General features: G+C 36.0%; 1 long non-coding RNA gene across 3 annotated transcripts in view; it reads right to left on the reverse strand.

Annotated features, from left to right (window-relative positions):
* Positions 1–794: 794 nt before the first annotated feature.
* The window catches only part of LOC144229231 (uncharacterized), a 294216-nt gene continuing 273988 nt past the window's right edge, over positions 795–21022 (reverse strand). For all 3 annotated transcript variants that reach the window (XR_013334415.1, XR_013334413.1, XR_013334414.1), the window contains one exon: positions 795–1122. This is a non-coding gene — a long non-coding RNA (uncharacterized LOC144229231). The remainder of the gene's footprint in view (positions 1123–21022) is intronic.

Raw genomic sequence — 21022 nt, forward strand, 5'->3', positions numbered from 1 at the left:
CATTACTACATGGTAGCAATAAAAATAAATAGAGGTAAAATATGTAAAATGAATCAGCATGGAAAAGTGGGAAGTCCATTTCATCTTCTGTCAAAGAAAAAGAAAAATTCATCTATGTAAATAATACTTATAAGGTATTTTCTATTGGTATGGTGTGAGATATGTTTTCCAATTCTAGGTATTGGTATATTTTTCCCTTACATAGATGACATAAAAGTTATGCTAAAATTTAATTCATAGCTGTTAATAAACATACATTATGATCATAAAATTATTTTGTTTTCATACTAATACAGCTTATAATGTTTGTTTTCTATTATCTTTGCATATATTACCCATTTTTTCATTTAAAAAATATTTGAACATAAGATGCTTTTTTAAATGTCACTTTTCTTGGTGCTGCCATTATTATTATTAACATGTTTGTCTTTCCTGAGAAAATTATATTACACAATGCCATAGATCTTTGGTACAGTGAATGAAATGCTAGAAAGCTAGAGGCATATACAAATAGCACATCTTTAAGAAAAGATTCTACATATAAACTACATACTTGTATTCTTTTATGTTTCTAATGTGAACTTTTGATTTGATAAACATTGTTATGAATAAAAATCTATTAAAGGGATTTGCTTAAAAGTTGGTACATTCAGAATTTTACTTAAGTATTAAACATTCTTCCCTTATTCTAATTCAACAGTTTATTTAGTCATTTCCAATATTTAATTGAGTCATGCTGGGCTAAATTAAAAAATATTTTTTTTTAACATGTATTTATTTTTGAGAGACAGAGAGACAGAGCATGAGCAGGGGAGAGGTAGAAAGAGAGAATCTGAATCAGGCTCCAGGCTCCTTGCTGACAACAGAGAGACAGATTACAGTCTCGAACTCACAAACCAGGAGATCATGACCCAAGCAGAAGTCAGTCACTCAACTGACTGAGCCACCCAGGTGCCCCAAACCTGATAGTCTTTATAGGCAGTTTTCTTCTGTGTCTTGTTTTTTGTTTTTGTTTTTGTTTGTTTTTGTTGTTGTTGGTTGTTGTTGTTGTTGGTTGTTGTTGTTGTTCCCCTACCTTTCCAACATTGGAGCAATTCTGAGATGCTTGGCAGTCTTTAGAACCTGAAGAGAGAAGGAGGAAATTTCTCAGTCAAGGTCAAGTTAAGGAGTTCCTAAGTAGAACAACCGTATCCTTTTCCATCAAAAAAAAAAAAAAAAAGAGTACCCCAAACACCAGTAAATAAGCAGTATTTTAGTGTCCTCTATTCTCTGACTGCCTGCACCACCTGCTAGCCTACCACTGGAGACTATATGTGATCATCTTTTGTTTTCTTATCTTTCATTTCCACTCCCTTTCATCTGAAGAAAAACATAGTGCATTTTTCTGTCACATACATTTCCTCCTTTAGCAGTCCTAAACCACTGAAGTCTTGACACAGTAGTTGAAGATTTACAAATTGAGTTTAATTAATCCCTCTTTGCTGAAATGGAGTAGTGCTAAAACTTTGTTCATTGCTTTTCAATTGCTCTTATCAAACCTTTGGGGTTTAAAGAGCCTCAGGCTTCGAAGCTTAATAGGAGGAAAAAAAAACCCAACTACCATCACATCTTCAGGGAATATTACCTCAGTGTAATACCTTACATAATCACTTCTGCCACCATTTTATAAGTGAAATCTCTTCTTCTTAAAGAATGTAAGGCATTATTTGTTAATTAGTGTCTATAATTTTTCTTCAGTGAAATAATACGCAAACATTATCTGAACTTGTGCTTAGAAAAGATTTTTTTCAGCTTCTATGTCCAGAAATCATCCAGCTTTTGGTTAAAAAAAAAATCTGACATGAAACCATAATAATCAGTTCTGGCCATATCAGAGTTCATATTTTCATGGGGCATTACCAAAATTGGCTTTAAAATGATTATGGTACAATTCTGAGTGGCAACTAGTAATTATTCCCTCCTAAATGGCTGTGGCAAGTATATTTAGCCACAGGTGTAGACTTGTCAGCCATTTTCTCCTCTGTAACCAATAAATAAGTACACATGCATTCAGGAATTTGTTTTGGATTTATCTGAATTGACCAAGCACTCATCCTGTGAGCAAACAAGTGTTGAGATGAATTTTGAACATATTTGTGATCTTCAGACTTGTAATTCAAGACTGATATAAAGAGCTTTATCCATTCCCTTATAACTTCCACTTTCACTAATATTCACACATATACACACACACACAAGATTTTAAAATAACTAAGGAATTAGAAATTTCATAACAAAAATGTACTGAAATGACCCACTGTTAAATTAATTGCTCCAAAATGATTGAAAATGCTTTTACTCATCAATAACTGGTGCAGAGAAATGCCCAAACACCCATGCCTAGAAATTTTTAGACCAAGAATGAATTCAAAGGTTAAAAGTATCAAATTATAACAATGAGAATCATTAATCTGAAGCTCTTGTGCAATAACTACTATGACCATTACTTTTCCAATGATTTTAAATGCTTAGGCAACAAATTTTTCAGTCTCTAAACATATATATGACAACATCAATACCATTAAATTCAATCCCTTCTATGCTAGAATAGTAATAGCAGATTTGGCTATCCATCTCTGATCAATCTCAGAAATGCTGTGTTCTAAGGAGTGGTACTAAGAACTGCCTATATCAGCATTGTGTGAAAATATACAGATACATATATTAAATATATACTCTCTCTCTCTCTCTATATATATATATATAAGATCTAGCTCTAGCTCTCTCTAAAAAGATAGATCAATTGATTTAGATGAAGATATATATACATATAAGCTCTCTCTATATACATACATCTAGCTCTAGATAGATGGAGATGGATAGAGGGACAGACAGACAGACAGAAATACAGACTTCAGATCTGCCCCCTCACACACTCCTACTCTCCCCTCTCAGATTAACCCTGGAGAGATTAAGAGAGATTCCATGACCTCCTCTTACTCAGTTGGCATGTAAATTAGAGGAATGGCCAGAATTCTCCTTAATGGTTCTGATTCAGTAGAGCCAGGGTAGCTGAGGATTGTATTTTTCATAAAGTATGTATGTATCTTTGTCATACAGCACATCTAGAAACTTCCAGCCTAGAGCACATGGAATTTCTCAGGAAATTTTCTGTCTCCTTAATTGTATTACTCAATGTAGAATTTATAATTTTGGTTCCACAATAAAAGACTTAGTATTTAGACATATAATCAGAAATGTTAAATATAAAGTCTAAATGTGTTTGCTATATTCATATTAGTCTCATATAATTAATTACCATTGTGTGGGGGGGAAGATTTTCATTCTACCCTTCTTGGTTCCGTGGCTGGTCTAACAATTAAAATAACGTAAGACAGATTAACAGGAGAAAAACAAATTTAACTGTGTACATTTGGGAGCCCCACAAAGATATGAGACTCTAAATGCAGCCAGGCAAGTGAGACTTATAAAATAGGGGTCTAGGGTGTAAATGGGAGAAAAGGCAATTCATAGGAAGGTAAGAGGAGGAAATGTTTGGCAAACTAAAGTTGCTCTGTTATGCAGATAAATTTCCTAAGTAAAAAAAGTTACCTCTGGTAATAGCTCTATCCTGGTGCAGGTCCCCTTTCCAGTATAAATTTCCTTTATAATTGCAGATTTCCCCCATAAATAAGGAAATTTCTATTTCTTTTAGGCAGTTAAGGGGGAGTAAAGAACTTTTCCGGAGTCTGCTGGTTGTTGCTTGCCTTTAGCTCATCTTCATGCTAAAGTGTCATATTTTGGGGAAATGTGTTTTGAATCCCTTTACCATTGATTAAACACTTTCCATGTAAACTCTGTCTATGGTTTAAGTGAATTATTCCTATTATGTAGATAAGAAATATGTCCTGCTTTACTATCATTTTTCATTGACACAGGGGAAAAAAGATACTACAAAATGATATACCACTTGGTGCTAGATCTACATATAGCAATCAGAATGCATTTCAAACTAAATATTTGAGGACACCCAGAAAGAGAGTAAGATTTAGGATAAAGTCACTTTATTTCTTTTAAATACACACATGGAACAGTGTATGTTTTTCTCATTTCTGTACTTATATGTATGTAAATATATGAAAAGAAAGTTTGATTGATATACATAAATCATAAGAATAAGAAAAATATGGCAGTGAGAAGAGCAAAGTAAAAATAATAAAAAGAATAAGTAAACAGATGGGCCGACCAATATAATAGTAGATCATGAAATAGAATAGGATCAGTTTAATTCTTTGAATGTGAATTTAAAATGCTAGAAAACAGTATCTATAACATTAAAATGTAAAGGTTCATACCATAATCTCTCATTGCTCATACCATAACTGTGGTTAATACTAGGTCTACAGGTTTTGTTGATTTAGTACAATAAGTACCATAATATGTAACATGTAAATTTTAAAAGAAATAAAATGTAATGTTTTACAATTAGCATTTGAGAGCTCCGGGTAAGAACCCCCCCCTTTTTTTTCCCGGAAATATCTTGATAGGCTACTTTAAGTGAGAACTATATGTCTCAAGAACCTGATATAAAAAGAAACAGTAAGTCTAGGAATAGAAAATTGATTCCTCAAAAAGTTAGCAAGAAACGTATAGTGCTTATAAGAGAGCATGACCAAAAGTTAGAACTTGCAGCTGATGTTGACAGGGAGAAAATACCCAATAGTGGTGGGGTACCCAGTAGTGGTGGGGCACCCAAAGGACTTCTTTTACAACAAGGATGTTGAATATTCAATTTTAAGTTTCTGGTACTTCAACATAAACACCTACCTTGTTCTGAAAACTTGGAGGCAAATTCAGCTTCAGGTTGATGACATTTGAAAAACAAAGAAATTGGGGTGACTTTCAGCACAGAGCAAAGAATTTCCACAAATGGAACTAATTCTAAAAGAGCAGGGTTAGGGGAAAAGGCTGTTAGGAGAAATGCAAGTCTGTCTCCTGTCTATTTCCACACACACCACTACTCTTCCCCTCAATTCTAGGACCTTCCCCTACCTAGCTCACATGTAATCTGTATGAATGAACAGGACTTTCTAATTGCCAAATAATTTTTCACACATGTTATCTCATGTGATCCTTGCATAAGCAAATTACAGATAGGAAAATTAAAATTCAGATACATAAATGCTACGCCATGTTTGACACGGGTGTAAGGGAAAGCTAACCAACGTAATACAAGTCTTTGAACTTACAGCCCCATGTTTTCTCCAGCATCACTAATAATCTCCAAGCATCGTTGACAAAGAAATATATACCAGCTTCCAAATAAAAGTTTAGATATTCTATTTTAAATCAGACTGTGTAAACAAGCTTCTTAAAAATTTATTTTAAAAACAAGGTAGGATTATCTTCCTGATCTCTGAGCATGTTTTAAGGTGGTTTTGTTCCTTGTTCGCCAGTTGCAAAATTTCATAGAGCCCGAGATGGTTCTGCTTCTACAATAGGCTCTGCTGAAGTCACAGCAGAGATCCAATATGCACTGAAATTACATGACATGAATACAAAAATTCTCCTCGGAGGCTAAAGTTGAATAAATAAATAGGACAACAAGGACTATATTCATGTTTTAAATCTATATTTATAGGTAAAATTAGATAAAATGCCTTGCGAGTATTTGTCAAATCCATAAAACAGATTTATCAAATTAATTAAATCTAAGTTTGACTAAATTAACAGGACAATTTGATCAAAATGGTTACTTAGTTGTATAGACAGATACCATCTTGGTGACAGTTAATTTTATCAAATCCTAATGTATCTCTAAAGACTTATTACCTATGTCCATCAAAAGCCTGGAATTTAAATTCTGAAGACGGAATATTTTTTACCAGAACCTACAGACCTTTTGTGAGACGACAGAATAAGAAATGAATGACATCTAGTGGAAGCTGCTGCACTAACAGCTCAGAGTCCTAATATGTTACTCAGAAATTTGCTTTGTTTTCAATGGAATTCTATACAGGTAGGTTTGAGCCACTTATTTATAAGCCACTTATTTATTCAATACTGCAATTATAGACTCATGACATATGAGAGTCATATCATCTTTTTATGCAACTTTAGTCAGATAGTAGTTCAGCCCCAAGACTTAAATGAATACATGCTGTTTCCCCAAACATACCTTTCCCTTTGATCATTTTCATTAAATATATTCCTTCTAAACACACAGCAAAGAATCACCATATTGCCCATCGCGTAAAATCAATTTTTTTTCACATTTGAATTAATATGTTGAAAATTATTTCAAAGGTACTCTCTTAAATTCAAATCTTAGATTTTATTTGAGGTGCAAGCTATTAAAAAGAAGCACATCCTCATTAATTACAGCTCTTATTTTCAAGCCAACCAACACATTTGTGAAAAGTGTAAATGCACAAAGAGGCTTAGGGAAGAGCATTAAGTGATGTACATAAAGAATAATAATGGTCAATATTTACTGTGAGCTTACAATCTGCCAGGTAAATGTGATAAGTGATTTACCTGTATCATTTCATTTAATGCTAACAAAAACTCTTTGAGATAAGATACTGTCTTTTTATGCATTTTCAGAAAACATTGAGGTTTAAAAGGTTAGGTAACTTGTCCATGGCTAAACAGCTAGGAAGTAGTAGGAAAGTGTTTGACTCTAGTACTAAATTTGGAACCATTACAGTGAATGTGTAGCTTCAAACCCAATTTTACTCATTCTTTCCTTAATTTATTCAACAATATTTATCAAGTTCTAGGGTGTGCCTAGAACTCTTCTTTATGCAGGGTACACAGGATGGAAATTAGGAACAAACCCTCCTAGTCTCTAGGAAACCTAAGTGAGGAGCAATATTCATAAACAATAACAATGACAGCAATAACAAGAGCAACAAAAGGAAGAAGTGTGGAAAATGACAATGAAGAGACAGAGAGATATAGGTGGGGTCTAAGCTAAAAGAGCAAAGAAGAAATCTTTCAGTATATTTTCCTTCAAATGCTCCTGTGGTTTAAGTACCGTGGCACCAGCGATAACACAACATATTTTTGCAAGGTATAGCTTTCACATTGTTTATCAGAAATTCTAGGAAGTATTCCAAAAATACTGCCTGAATTCCAAAAATACCCCCTTTCACTTATCTGGCTCCTCTGTGCAATATCTTCACATACTTGGTGTTTGGGTGCTGTTTTTTTTTCTCTAGGGGACTGTTCAGAGGCAGTTTTCTACAAAGGAACGGGGTGATAATATTCAAGTCAATGCAAATGTGTGCTTTTGAGCTGATAAGAATTAAAAGACAATCTGCAATCATAGAAGACATCTTTTAAGCAAACTGATGACATCTTTCTCTTTCTTTGACTGTATACTTTACTGCTCATTGATAAAAAATGGGTTACAAGATTAGCATATGGAGGAAAAAGACATATTGAAACTACCTTTTATGGGCACTTATTCAATGGCTAATTAGATTTGGATGAAAGTTTTTTCATTCAACTTGTTAAATATGTTTCCCTGTTGGGGTTAAGAATTCCAGTTAACAACTCTATTTATAGCTGATAGAAAGTGTTCAAAGGGCTGCATCAGCTTGCCCCAGCCTATGTGATTCTGTGGATAAATCACCATGAGTAAAGTCGTGCAATCTTAAAATGATCTATCACAACTGAAAATCAATATATCAAGCACATGAAATAGTGTAGGATAATTCACTTCCAAGTAATAAATTACACATGCATATCAATGCCACATGTAATGCAACGTCTCATAAAAAATAAGCTTAAAATTCTCAAAATATATGATTAATGAAACTAGCACAGCCTGAAAAATATATATTATACTGCTTACACTAACCAATATATTATACTCAGGGTTTTATGCTTCTGAGAAATGGCATTTACATATACAGTATCAACAGTGCAGATAAATCAGGATTTCTTGCACTAAGTCCAATTCTTTGGGTAGTGATTCATGTTTCACTTTTTAAAATGGTGATTTACACTAATGTATTTCTCATAAAATATTTAACACTGCCTACAATTATTGCCCAAACTATGTTCTAACCCTCTCTATCAGGATGCCCACAGAAATGCTTCCCAAAGCAATAATAAATTTGTGAACTATGATATTTTACAATAAAGTGACAATATTTCAAGCATTGAAAATTCTTGTGCTACCAACTTGAACCTCCTCCTTGGCCTATCCATCTGCTATGAATATCCATAGCTAAGTATGTATGAGGGGCTGAGAATTCACTACTTTAATGTGATCTCGGATCTGTTCCATTTGACAGTCTGCACTGACCACTGCATTTATGCAACCAAAAATACCTTTGTGAGGAATTCTTACTAGACAGTACTGACAATGTTGAAGTTCAACTGAACCCCATCCTCCTGGTAAAAAGTGATAATTAAGAAATCTCGCCACCCTTTTGTGTCTCAGGAGATAGTTTACTACAAAGAATCACTCTTCTCTATATGGTTGAGGTTAGACTCACGGTTGTCCCCTCTTTTGTACCTTTGGCAAGGCTGGGAACAGATTCTCCAAATTCCCATTCTTTGTCTCATAGATGATTAGCTGAACTGTTTGTCCCCCTGATGAACAACCTGGACAAAATGCTCACTAATCTGAATTGATCAAATTTTATAGCTGGTCTTCTCTGCTCCCCACAGGTCCCTAAGTTTGGTCCATCCTCAAGCACAAGTAAGTGTTGGAAGGCTGAACAATCTGCTCTTAACTGCACCCCTGAGAACCAGCTGACCACAGGGACTTCCTGCTCAACTGCCCAACCCTGCCGTCTACTCACCCCACTCCCCAGTGCCGTTTTCTTTAGCCTTGTTCATTCCTCCCTATAAAGGAAAAGCCTTTTCTGCCTGACCATGGAGACACTGAGAGTTCTAATGAGTGGAAATGTTCTCTCTATTGCATTAGTCTTCCCCCATTGCTGTAGTCTTTTAGAATAATGTCTTTCCTCACCAAAGTCATGGTTTGTCTTTTTATTTGATGGCATCAAAAATATAGACAATAAACTATTGCTATTGGGAGCTGAGTATTTTCTCTTTAAGTTCAAATTGCAACATTAGGACATCAGTTTTTCCCCTTAATAACAGCTTTACTCACATATAATTCACATGCCATTAAATTTACCCTTAATTTTTTTTTTTTAAGTAAGCTCTATGTCCAATGTGGGGCTTGAACTCATGACCACAAGATGAAGGAGTTGCATGCTCCGTGAACTAAGCCAGCAAGGCATCCCAAATTTTCCCTTTAACTGTACAATTTACTGAGTTTTAGCACACTCTGAGAGTTGTACTACTATTACCACTATGATACTGCATTTTAAACTGTCAGTAAAGTAGTAAGCCAATGTTTCATTTGTCTTTAAAAGTCTTGCATAAAATTCTTTAAAAGTAAATGTAATTTCTATACTCATTTCCACACATCTTAAGATTAGAATTTTTATCCCAAATATATCTGTGAATATAATGTCAATGCCTCCTTTATATTATTTTCCAACTACGTTTAAAACATTTTAGTTCTATTCATGCAATATCCTACAAATATTAACACATATCCTTTAGTCACTTTGCTAAGCTCTTTTTAAAGGAAAAATGTAGGGGCGCCTGGGTGGCTCAGTCAGTTAAGTGTCCGACTTCGGCTCAGGTCATGATCTCAGTTCGTGGGTTTGAGCCCCACATCGGGCTCTGCGCTAACTGCCAGCTCAGAACCTGAAGCCTATTTCAGATCTGTATCTCTCTCTCTCTCTCTCTCTCTCTCTCTCAGAAATAAATAAAACATTTAAAAATTTAAAGGAAAAATGTAAGATTATTTGAGATTCAACTGATCTAGTCGGGGGAAGTGGGGATTGATCAGAGTAGGCTTTCCTGAATGCAAAATTTGGTTTCACCTCCAGTTAACTTGGTGGTTAGTGGTCTAGGAAGAAGTTCCATGAATAAGGAGCAGCAAATGCTCATGGGCCAGAATGAGGTCAGCAGGTCTGGGTTAGCAAGAGCTACAAGCCAGTATGGCCTGTGGTCAGATGGAAGAGAGGCAGTCACACCAGGCAGGAGTCACATATGTCAAGTATTTGGGGTTTTATCCCAAAAACAAAGGGAAACCAATGAAAGGTTTATGCAGGGCATGGCATGATGACATCTGCATTTTAAACAGATGAAACTGGCTGAGAGAGATGGGGGGGTGGCTGGGTACAGAGGGGGTGAGTGGCTGCAGGGACACCATTATAAGGCTACAGTTTCAGTCCAGTAATTTGGGTCACAGTTTTTTTTCTTATCATGACTATATAATATAATGTTCTTAGTATTTATGATTTTCATCAGAGATCAGCAGTATCACAATATGACATTCTCAGACTTCAGTTTTGGCAATCCAGATTTGAAAGGCATTATATTTGCCTGTTGGCAGAAAAGACTCTCCCAGAGTTGCTCTGCATTGGGCTAATTTGGCAAGTTCCATGGCAGACCATCTGTGCAGAAACTCTCTGCTTTTTCTAGCACATTTAGCTCTGTGGTTCTGTTCGGAATAGCTTCAAAATGCTGTTTCATTGCTTCCTTTCAGTTTTAAGCAGAGGATAAAAAAATTAAAGGCTTCAGAAAAGGTTTTATGCTGAGTTAATTTTTATTTTGGTCCTTCATTTTTTTATCAGTATAATTTCCGAAATAGGTGGTGCTAATTACAAGCCAATATTTGTTGATAATACAATTTCTAAACTTCAACTTCTTCTGAGGTTTCCCACATTAAGTTAATAACTCTAGGCTAAGCCTTCCCTATTTCTTTCTGCCCCTTTCTATATGTATAAAGTATAGAAAATCAGTATATTTCATATTTACTCATTATAAATATTTACCTGAATTTTTATAATGAGCCATTGCAGACTCAATCTTCAATTTGGCTCTCACACACACACTAAAAATACATACATACATACATATATACATACATACGTAAAAATAAAAAACATGGTAAAGATATTGTGAATAAGAACATGGAGCTACAAAGTTTCTCACAATATATGTTTCTGAGTCTAAGGACATAACAGATAGGAATTTCCGAAAAGGAAGCCAAATTTAAGTTTAGGAATTTTCTTACAAAAGCAGCTCAAGTTATTAACTCATGCTTTTCTAAAAGAAAAGTAGAAGATGCATTTTGTGTACACTTTTCAAATTTGGAATTCATAATTTGGCACTTAACTGTAAACACAAATTCAGTCTTAGATGTAGGGAAGAACTCCATATTTCTAAATAAAGCATATATTTATAAGCATTCAAAAATGTTCATAAAGTTTAATGACTACTATATATGTGTTCACGTGTGTATGTGCACATAGTGTCTAAAATTTTCAATCACAGATTACTTCCTTTATCGATGGCAGATTAGCTGGGTAGCCCCCAAACTAAGGAGATGACCATAATCACTAGAAGGAACAGGAACACAGGTGGAAATCTGACATTTAAAGGATTTTTATGGGGGTTTTAGGGGACAATATACCCTTTTCCACTGCCTCATGAAAACTTCATTAAAAATATGCAGTACCCAGAGATGTCTAGGTGGTTCAGTCAGTTAAGTGACTGACTTTGGCTCACATCATAATCTCACAGTTTGTGAGTTGGAGCCCTGCGTTGGGCTCTGTGCTGACAGCTAAGAGCCTGGAGCCTGCTTTGAATTCTGTGTCTTCCTCTCTCTCTGCCTGTCCCAGCTTGCATTCTCTCTCTCTCTCTCTCTCTCTCTCTCTCTGTCAAACACAAATAAACATTAGGGGTGCCTGGGTGGCTCAGTCAGTTAAGCGTCCGACTTCGGCTCAGGTTATAAATTCACAGTTTCCGACTTCAGCTCAGGTCATGATCTCACAGTTTGTGGATTCGAGCCCTGCGTCAGGCTCTGTTCTGACAGCTAGCTCAGAGCCTGGAGCCTGTTTCAGATTCTGTATCTCCCTCTCTCTCTGATCCTCCCATGTTCACTCTGTCTCTCTCTCTCTCAGAAATAAATAAAACATTTTTTTAAATTTAAAAAAACATAAATAAACATTTAAAAATTCTTTTTTAAATATGCAGTATCCCTCTAGGAATCAGGTATATGTTTGTGTGTGTGTGTTTATGTGTTTCATTTTGGATGTGTTTGGAAGGCGGGGGATTATATAAATCTGTTAAGACTGACCCCTGAGAAGTCCAGTTGCTTTGGGGCTAAATTCAGGAATTATGGAAATTAGCATAGGTAAATCAATTAAACAAACAAACAAAACTCCTGAAATTTGATTTGTGAAACATAAATTAAACCATTATTACCTTTAAGCTAGTGGTTTGGGTCAGACTATAAATTTCAATAGACCACCCTGAGAAACCTGGCTTTCTCATTCAGAATGCAATGATCTTGTGCAAATGATTTAACCAGTTTTGATATCTACAAAATGGAAGTGAGAAATGATAAAACCAGGTATATGAAGACTAAAGTGGATAACAGATATCCTCAGCACAGTATTTGGAACACATTAATTGCTTGATAAATTGCAGCTCTTATTACGTTAATTGATTTGCTAAACTAGGAGCAAAATTTTCTTTATCATTTGTTACTTTAAGATTTTGCCTTTTAGGAGAGGGGGCAAGATGGCGGAGAAGTAAGGAGCTCCGTACTTGCACTCGCGCCCATACATCACACGGAAAAGATCTGAAGCCATTGGAAACCTTACAAAACCTGAGAGATAGGGAGAAAAAGGGCGCAGAATCCACTGAGAGCCTTCTAACGTGAGTGCGAACTGGGGAAGATAAAATCGGGCCGGGATCGGAGACTCCAGGGTGGGAGGCGATCCCCCTCTACCCTCTACGGGGAGTGAGAGGGGAAAAAGAGAGAGTCCGAAACAGAAAAACCTCCGCTTGGGGGGAAAAACCTCCGCTCGGAGCATAGAAAGACTGTACTTGCAAAATACCAGCACACCAGGGCACCTCATGCCAGGGGGGCTGAGCGCACAGACTGCTTCTTTGTGCTGGCTCCTGGCGGGCTGGACTTCAGAGTGGTGGTGCGCCTGCTGCCATTTATCCTCCCGGGCGGCTTGGGCCCAAGAAAGAGCCGCGCGGACAACGGGCGTCCGCGCTCCTGGCTGGCTGGGGCTCTGGAGGGAAGGCAAAGAGCTAAAAACTGGGAAATTTACCTGTGAGTTCGTGTTTCGGGTGACGAGCCATAGAGGGACCTGGTTTTCCTCACTCCAGCGGGCTCGGACTCAGCGCGACCGGCAGGCAAGCCCCCGCCCATGCTCCCCAGCCCGACCCAGAGAAGGAAGCAGCGATTCTGACTCCGCCCCCAGAGCTCGGCAGGGAGCCTGGAATTGCCCAAGGGGGTTACCTGGGAAGTTGTGTCTGAGGCAATTTCAGCGGGGCGCGCGGACTGGAATTTGGAGATTGGAACTTACCTGGGTTGAAGAGTGCAACCAACTTTGGCTGCGCCCCCGGTACGGGGAGTTTACACCCCCAAAAGAGCGAGGTGCACCGCTTGGTTCAAGAAGGGACTGGAGCACCGTCACTCTCCTCCCCACAACCGCCGAGGCAGAGCTCCCGCCTGAGGCATTGGATCNTACACACGGCTATTTAACTGTAGCTGGGAAACCCGGTTATATGCTTTAAACCATTCTTTGCCAATCGGTTTTCTTCTTTTTGGCTTTTCTTTTTTCCTTTCTGACCCTTTTATGTATTTTATACTCCCCAAAAGCAGCTAGGGAGAAAAGGGCCCTAACATACAAAGGGAAACCTATCAGAGTGNATAAATAAATAAAAGATTTTGCCTTTTATAAGTAATATCATTTTCTCAGAAACAAGTAACAGTTTAAAATAGTGGAGTACCAGGGCACCTGGGTGGCTTGGTTAAGTATGCATCCAACATCGGCTCAGCTCATGATCTCGTGGTTCATGGGTTCAAGCCCGACCTTGGACTCTGTGCTGACAGCTCAGAGTCTAATTCAAATTCTGTCTCAATCTCTCTCGGCCCATCCCCACTCTCAGTTTGTCTCTCTCTCTCCAAAATATAAATAAACATTTAAAAAATAATAAATAATAATAAAATAAAATAGTGGAGTGCCTGTTCAAGTATTTATGACAAGATATAGATATAGATATCTGCTAATGCCTAGCTACTAATTTAAGACCCAAGATACTTCATGTTATAATATATTATACACACACACACACACATATATATATACTATAAAGCTATATATAAGATATATTTCATACAATCGGTTTATATAAAGGTCAAAGGCTACACACACACACAGAATTAAAGAAAATAGGCATTTTTGCTGTTTAGGAACCTCCATGGTACACAAGTCACTATTCAGGTCTCCTAAGTCACCGCACACATCCATTCCCTCTCTCAATAATATCATCATCTCCTTCTTCACAATGAGACATGAATATCCTTAAATCCTTCCCTATTCTCCACAACCCATTTCGCATCATAACCCATCCTTCTCTCCCATGCTCTCTGAGAAAGTTTGGTGGCAAATTTTGTTCAAAGTCAACCTTCTATTCTGTAGTAGTTCCCTCCTTCCCTTTGTCCCCCACCCTACCTCCACCTCTGCCATCACTTCCCTTTCAGTGGGATTTATTCTACTTACTGTTTCTATCCTCAGATATTTCATCTCATAGGCAATGGACAGACTTTTTCATCTCTTTCCTAAAATAATGTAAATAAAAGACATTTTCCAACTTGAAAAAGTGTTCTCTCCTTCGTTCACCTGGAAAATTCCTATATAACAAGGGCTACTTAATCTGTGAAGACTCTAAGATTCCATTAGAGGGAGTTGGAAACTACGTTCTCTGTACTCCCAAAAAAATGTGAGCATATTTTTTATCTTGTACTTTTTCTCTGCATTCAAAATACAAACATTTTATTGAAAGACTGTGCCTGGAAGCATTTCATATCTTCCACTCCTTCCCGCTCCACATTATGTTTAATTATTTCAGCTTTGTGCTTCAGTCCCAGTGTATGGGGTCTCAAAATTTCTTTCATTTGAGATTAGATGACATTTTCATAGACATGATCTCATTCTTGGTTGTATAAATTGCTCTTGGATGTCTGTATGTTTTCTTTCATCACACTTATCAGAACTCCTTGGCAACACCAATCACATGTTTTGTTCTGAAGCTCATAGAAGGAAATTAAACTATTAATGGCCATTAACAATGTGCATTTTAATAGTTTTTGATGTGGATGTATGTGTATTTCTTTTAACGTTCTAGAATAGGAGCTCTTGAGGCTATGAAAATGTGCAGTAAATACTCGGTTCCAAATTCGGTTCTTTTTCCACTTCTACTATTCTCTATTCTGAGATAACGTCATCTGGTTTCAATTACCTCCTATGTGCAGAGGTTTTAGTTCTTAGTCTGTTGGTGCTGCACAATAAAATGTCAGAGACTAGGTAGCTTATAAACAACGGAAATTTACTGTTCATGGTTCTGGAGGCTGGTAAGTCCAAGATCCAAGATCAAGCACTAGCATTGTCACATTCTGGTGAAGGTCCTCTTCCTGGTTGATTGTCAGCACCTTCTCATTGTGTCCTCACATGGTAGAAGGGGCTAGAGATCTCTCTGGAGCCTCTTTTATATGGCATTAATCTCATTCACGAGGGCTCTATTCTCATGGCTTAACTAACTGCCGAAGGACTAACTTCCTAAAACCATCATCTTTGGGGGTTAAGATTTGAACATATTAGTTTTGAGAGGACAAAAACATTCAGACAATAGCAACAAATAACTCACAAATCAATATTTTCAATTCAGGCTTCCATTATATGATCTCTAGACCAACTAAGAAGGGATATTTCTTGATATCTCCCTGGAATATATCTTCCTGGGATATATTTTGGACCTAACTTCTCTAAAACTAAACTCATGAATAGCCTCCAAACCTTTCCATATACCTGATCCTCTCTCAGTGTTTACTTAATGGTACACGATTCTGCTAGTTAAATATGATTATATAGTCATCCCATATGCATCTATCACCAAGTTCTATTGATTTTACTTCCTAAAAATATCTCGAATATGTCCATTTCTCTCTCTCTGCCATACCTGTATCTTAAAATAAGTGACCATTCTCTTTCTTTGTTTTTTCCCCCTAAGTTTTGTGCCCACTTCCAGTCTGGACTCTTGTTAATAAGTTCTCCAGAATTATCACTGGCCTCCTTTCACTAATTTTATTTGCTCTTAATAAGTCTTCATGTTTACAGGTGATTTTCCTTTGCCCCATCCCTAACATACCTGATTTTACCTGTTAATTACCAACATCCTTTTTGGTCTTGTGTCATATGCTCTGGAAAGACCTTCCTGATGTCTTTGATGAGGTCAGACTCTTCCTATATATTCTCTTATGGCTGTATATAGCCATCCTATATAGCACTTGTCCCAACCATATTTTTATAATTATCAGAATGATGTTTTACCCCATCATTTAATTTCTAGTGCCAAACATAGTTCTAGACAAATAGTAGGTTCTTAAATCATATTTTTTTCAATTGATGAACGAGGGGGGAACACACCAAATTCATGTTTTAGTCCTAAAACTTTCCATTTTTCAGTTTTATAATAGGCATTTCATAATAGGATCAAGATCTCTCATAAAAATGCCTACTCAAAAATTTTAATTGCTACATGTGTGACTTACTTAACTGCAAAATTAATGATAGACTTATTAAAATCAGTTTTAATTTTTCCTGAAATGGTTAAGAGAATTTAAGAGCTTAGGATAATAAGATGCTGTGTTTCTCACCCAGTGTAATATTTTTTAATGGAAAAGTTAACTTTTTAAGATCTAGTTCAACTATCATCTCGTTTACAATTCTTCCTGATTTCTACTGAGAGAATTGGACAATGTCATTAAATTGTCTACCTTCAACATCACAAAGCTGTAAATATTAGTTGCAGAAATACAGGTTGAATCAGGAAGTATACCAACTAAACTTTATTAACCAATAAAACTGAAGAATAAAAACTAGATAGCATTAGAAGTCAAAGAACATAAACATAATCTCAGGTATTTATATGGGTTCATTATTTAATTGTTGCTCAATAAATGCTGTCCTCATCAGCTACACAGCCTGTTATTATCTGTTAATATCACTGAGCTGCCAATTTTACACAATCATCATTATTTTGTAAAATATGAGGAAATAGAATAAATAGAGTGCTATCTAATAATTTATTTTTATGTGGAGTTATGTCACATGAACAATTTAATGCATTATTATAATCTTGGAGTGAGAAGACACTCAAAAGCTCACATCTGAGTAAATAAATGATAAACCTTAACCATCAAAAAAATATACATATATATTGTAATGTCTTTTGTTGTTAAAGAGATGGGACTAAATTAACCTTTACTAATTGACTGCTGGGCACAACTTCAAGATCTGTTCTCAAGTATATTTAAAAGTAATTTAATTGATTTAAAAATTCATGGATCTTGTAGTCATGAATTGTGTTGATTTTGATTGGTTAACTCTGTCTATATTTAAAACGAGACATCAGTGGCATTTGCTTTGCCTCACCTGGAAGTTGACTTTAGGCACAGCCTGCTGGTTTTCAGTGAAACAGAAGTAATTGTCTGCTAAATGAGCTTTAGAGCCATGCTACATCTTGATTAAATGCTCTCTCTTTCCCTTTTGTAACACTGCTCATTAACTAATACAGTCCTTAATAAAGAATTTTGTGTTGGAAACAATGCAATTTTACTTGTTTTAATGCAATCATCTGAAGTTTTATTTAATGATTTACTATAATTATTAAGTTAAATTATTTACAGACAAGAACCATAAGCACACTTTCCATGTTTTCTAGAAATTTTCTAAAGAAAAAATGTGATATTATCAGCATATTTCCCAATACAGGTATTACTTTGAAAACATAATGTAAGTTTCAAAAACACTGTGTGAAAGAAATACTCTTTGAAAGAAAACTCCCAAGCACATATTGTAGTTATAACTCTGATCAGGTCTGTATAATGCATTTATCAGATAAATTTCAACTCTGAAAAATTTACCTATCTCCTGTGAGTAATTAAAACCTAGAATTATGTTCTATTCTCTAGGAAAACATAAAGAACAATGTAACTATTGTTTGGCTGCAATGGACCCAAAGTAAAGGTATAAAAATAACCACAGAGACTGAGTAAAATTCATGGAAAATTATAAATTTTAAGAGCTGACTGGCCAATTTCTCTGAAACATAAATAATGACAAGTGGTTTTATTAAGAATATTGAAAGATTCCTTTTTTCTAATATATGGTGGCATCCTATTCTAGAGTAAAATTACATTTGCATATAGGTACAGTCACTTCCTAAAATTCCTGAAAATATGATATCTGAATGGTTTTCAAGTAGGTTTTTTGTATTGATATTTACATAAAATAAGGCATATGGTCAGAGAAAGAGCTCCTCAATATTGGAATGGAAACATTCTGGGGAAAAATGGAAAAGTGGAGCCAGCCTCTCAAATGTTGATCAGTATAGCTTATCAACAGTGCTGTGACTGACAGTAGCTTCCACTCCCATCTTCTGGTACGCATTTTTCTTTTCATTGGATTTTGTAAATCTTCTTTCAATCTAGAGCCAGTGTTCTTTTGTTCAGGCTGATAAATCAGAAATTTTCATTTTGTTTTCAAATTCCTTTAATATACTTCATACCTATTATGTTCCTATAGGGGAGGAAATTTTTTTCTCTATTCTTCTAGGTTCGTTTGGCTGGCCTATTAAATTGATAGAATAGATTAAAAAGAAAATAACTAATTTAACTACATATGGACAGGAACCCCATAAAAAATATGAGATCCAAGGGCAAGTCAGTCAGTTGGGGCTGATATTGCCATCCTAAGAAAGGGAATAGGGGCCTGGGGCTTCAAAGAGGAGGAGCATATTTCACAAGAAAAGAAGAGTAGATGTTTTGTAATTAGATGCATGCCCTACCATCAGATAAGTTTTCCAGATAAGAAGTTATCTCTGGTAATAGGTCCCTTTTTGAACCTGTCCCCGTGTCTAAACTATTTTAAGCAATTAAAGGAGAGGGAAAAGTTTTTCTTGAGTCTGCTAAATCTTAACTGCCTTTCGCTCAAAATAATCCACATGCCAAAGTGGTATATTTTGGGGTCATGTACATTGAGCCACACCATTTCACGTACGTCTCTTTTGGTCAAGTATTATAATTTCAAATATAGTTTGACTACAGTTTCATACATTACTGTTAGAACTTCTATTGGAGTGCCTGGGTGGCTCAGTCAGTTAAGAGATATACTTGCCATTACCTTGGCATTTGTGAGTTCGAGTCCCACCTGGGGATCTGTGCTGACAGCTTGGAGCCTTGCACTTGCTTTGGATTCTGTGTTTCCCTCTCTCTCCACCCCTCCCCTACTTGTGCTCTGTCTCTCTAAAAAATAAATAAATGCTTTTTAATTAAAAAAATAAATATTAAAAAAGTTCCATCTAATTAAAATCCATATCAGATTTCTTGTAATCTAAGATAAGTAAAAGACTTGCATTTTAGTTTAATAGCTTTTCCCACATTTAAGTTAAAAAAGACCTCATTTGTTGCAATCATCCAATGGTAAGTAGTATCTTTTAGTTGTATAACAACAAATTTGTCTATATATAAAATATATCTATGTTTAAAGTGCATGGAATGCAGTGTACTAATATTGTAAAATAACATAATAATTTTATTTAAATTGTATTATCTGGCTCTTTTAAATACCAATCAGTTGAGTGGACTTTAAAACACACATTTGTGAGTATATAAAAATGTATAATTAGTTTACAGGACAGTTTAAAGGTATTTAAAAGTATATCCTTTAGGAAATAATCAGTCTCATCCGCACTAACATACCTTAGAGCTGCGAACAATAGCATCACGGAATCAGATAATGAAAGCAAGCTGCTTTTCCAGACATTTTCTTAGATGTTTTAAGAGATTTTTACTTCAACCTCTCCTTGTATTTATCCTGCTACAGCTTTCCTTAATCATATTTCATTTTACTTTTAGATAAGTTGAAATAAGTTGGAATACCTAGGTGGCTCAACTGGTTTGGTGTCTGATTCTTGATTTCATCTGACGTCATGATCTCACAGTTCATGAGATTGAGCCCCACACAGGGCTCTGTTCTAATGACATGGGGCATGCTTGGGATTCTCCCGCTCCCTCTCTCTCTGCCCCTCCCCATCTCACTCTCTGTCTCTCTTTCCCTCTTTCTGTCAAAATAAATAAATAAACAATAAAAACAAACAGAACTCTGTTGATGAGTGGTTTTAGCATACAGCAGGTACTCAATAAATATGTTAACAGAACAAGTAAATAAATTAATGGATGAATAATCCTGATTGAATGGTATTTACATAGTCTCCTTATTTTCAGGCTTTTTCTCCTATAAGCCATTACATGAACATTGCTAGATCAATCCCGCTAGTATGTTATCATCAGATTTTCTCAAAAATCTTTCTTAGTTCCATAAAGTCATAAAGCATAGGCTTTAGTATGACATTTACGGCTCTGTACAAAATGAACCCAGGTTTGTTTTCTATACATATCTTTCACTGTTGTCCTACGGTAATCCTTGATTCACACAAACTAATCTACTCACTGGCTCTCAAACATTTTCAAGTCATTTTCTTCTCTACCTTCATGTTTTTGCTCACAACTTTCCAAACCCTAATCATTTTTTGAGGAACTGTTGAAATCCTTAATCTCCAGCAAAGTCTTGTCCTGACAACCATAGCCAAAGCTGTACTCAGGACGAGTGATTAAGAATCATTGCCTAAGCCCTGTTCTTTGCAAGTTCCCAGGACTGCAGTGAAAAAACAAACTAACTAAGTAAAACCTAGGCCTACACATGCCACTCAAACATTAAGCCCCTAGCACACAGGGTAGATCTGGCCTGTTCATATATTCAACTAATACTACTCCCACTCAACACACAGTCCATGAGCAATATTGCCTGCTGTAACTCCAAAATGTCTTCTTTCCATCCATTTCTTGATCTGAACT

The sequence above is a fragment of the Crocuta crocuta genome, unplaced genomic scaffold (genome assembly GCF_008692635.1).
Source record: "Crocuta crocuta isolate KB4526 unplaced genomic scaffold, BGI_CrCroc_1.0 scaffold163, whole genome shotgun sequence".
In the NCBI taxonomy this organism is placed as follows: Eukaryota; Metazoa; Chordata; class Mammalia; order Carnivora; family Hyaenidae; genus Crocuta; species Crocuta crocuta.